This window comes from Nematolebias whitei, chromosome 17 (assembly GCF_014905685.2).
Source record: "Nematolebias whitei isolate Nwh7 chromosome 17, NemWhi1, whole genome shotgun sequence".
Lineage (NCBI taxonomy): Eukaryota > Metazoa > Chordata > Actinopteri > Cyprinodontiformes > Rivulidae > Nematolebias > Nematolebias whitei.
In genome coordinates this window covers 1,019,179-1,021,727 of record NC_056514.1, presented here as the reverse complement: position 1 = coordinate 1,021,727, position 2,549 = coordinate 1,019,179, and positions in this window count along the sequence as shown.

The window sequence follows — 2,549 nt, the reverse complement described above, 5'->3', positions numbered from 1 at the left end:
GGAGTCATCAGGACTCTGTATCACAGAGCAGACAGCATCCCCACTAGCTCGGGAGCCAGGCAGAAGGAGAAATCCCACACAAGACAGGCTCTAGAGCAATGTGGATATCCTAACTGGGCCTTCCTGAAAGCAGAGAATAAAACCAAACAGGACTCCAGTCAGCCATGTAGTGAACTCGGCCTCCGGTCAAAACCTGCCTCTGAAGACCTTCATGGGACAGGAACTGTTATTTCATTGATTTGAATCCAGAAATACAAATTAGCTCATCCAGAGACTTTCCAATTGTATCCTGAACTAATCAATTGAAAGAACACTCTCTTTTTCATATTATCATTACTATTTTACAATATCTTGATAATCAAAAGTGTGTTTAGTTCAAACCATTTTAAATGTTGAAATGAACCACTCATTTTAAATCAACTGTGAAACAGCATTAATGATTTTTTTAATCCTCATTCAAAGTAGAAATCAAGTTAAATGTCTATGTTACAAAGTAATTATGCATTTTTGATCTTCTGTCGGAAATGAGAGAGTGATGTCGGTCAAAAGTCGGAGACAGTCCGAAGCAAGTTATTGGAACGAACTGTCATGTTTTTAAACCTCTCAGACAGAAACAAGAAAACTGGCACCTGTAAGTCTGTCATTTCTCCAAAACATTTCTCTGTCTGTTCCTAAACATCTCCGCTGTTTTTCTGACTTGTAATGACCCTCTGACGTCACTAAAACCACACCCCTGTTGGTTCTTTCAACCAATTAGGACTTCCCAAAAGTGACCGGAAGCAGAACTCTTTAAAAGTCGACACTTCCTAGTTCCAGAGAGAACAGAAGTTCCAAAAGTTCAGAACAGAGAGTTCTGCTGAGAAGGAAGACAGTGCGACTTTGCAAGAGTGAAGTCCACGGTGGTCATTTTCTGAAAGATGACACCTTTCTGGAGCGTTGGTTCAAGTCATCACGCCAAAGACCTATTCAACATCTCAGGAGTTCAGCACGTTTGCTGAAATTCCATTTAACTTAATCCTATCTTTCGGGGGAGTTTATTTTGGAAGCTGGGCCAGTCAGCCTCGTGGTCCCAAGTTGATGAGAAGCGGATACAAATCCCTGGAGATAAAAAGACTCAGCCTTGCTGGACTTCAGGAGAAGGCCTCTCTGAAACCCCACCAAGGTAAAGAGTCGACGCTCGGGTACCATCTAACTGAAATCACCGGGAAACGTGCTATCTGGTTTCAAACAAGATAACTCCCCATCTTTTCTTTATTATCTTAGTTAACCCTAAGTATCCATTTTTCCTTCTTAAAGTTTACTCCATCTCTATATTTCCCTGCCAGTAAAGATAAGCTAAAAGCCTGCAGACATTAACTTAAGATCTGAGGATATGTCTGTTGTTTCAAGCTGCAAGTGAGGAATCATGGCCGTATGATTTCCCATTGTAAAGCTCATTAATTAAGCTGTGTTATTGTAATCAATTATGCCAATCAATGTGTAAAATGTGTGATGTGTTTAAATCGTTTTGATAAATAAAAGACCGCACTGTTGTTGGTAGGTCAGAAATTTAAACACATCTTTGTCCACATTTAATCTTCTAGGCACGATATTACTTAGTCCAGAAAAATGAAAGAATCCGTTTAAATTAAGTATAATATTATGTACTTGAATTAGTCCAGATATTATAAAATGTAAGAGAGCACCCCTGAGCTAAATCCATCTCTCAGTCCTCTCCTTACAGCCATCAGAGTGCGCTCTCAGGACATTATTACCTGCAGTGTTCCCTCAGTGAGGACTGAACTAGGCAAAAGGGCCTTCTCCTACTCCGCTCCTGTTTCCTGGAATATCTTACAAAAAGATTTGAAGCTCTCGACCTTGACCTCTCTAAGTGGCTTTAAGAATCTGTTGGACTCCTGGCGGGGTCCAATGCAGACATGTTCCTGTTTTTAGTTTTATACATTTGTCTTGGAATCTAGCTGTTTTTTTGTTTTGTTACCTTTTTCCTTTTAGCCATCCTATTTGTTAAACAAAAAAAAAAAAACTGTAGTATGAGTTTTTAAAACTGCTTATTGTTGTTGCTGTTGTCCATTGTTGTCATCTTTCTTTGTTGAAATCAGGTCTCTCTTGTAAATGAGTCCTCGAGGCTCAATGGGATTTACCTGTATAAATAAAGGTTGATTGATCAGGTGAAAAGGACGAACCCAGACCCAGACCAGTGGTCATTCCGTATGTTGAGGGGGTATCAGAGAAACTGAGACTTTTTTTTTCTAAACATAACGTCCCAGTGGCTTTTAAACCCCAAAACACATCACGGCAAAGACTGGTTCATCCCAAAGATCCAGTCCCCCGGCACAAACACTGGTTCATCCCAAAGATCCAGTCCCCCGGCACAAACAGAGTAATATTGTGTATGCTGTTCAGTGTCAGGGGGGCTGTGATCAGTCTTACATCGGGGAAACTAAACAGCCACTGGCCAAAAGGATGGCCCAGCACAGTAGATCAACATCATCAGGCCAGGATTCTGTGGTCTACACTCATCTCCAGGCCAGCGGTCACTCTTTCAGGGA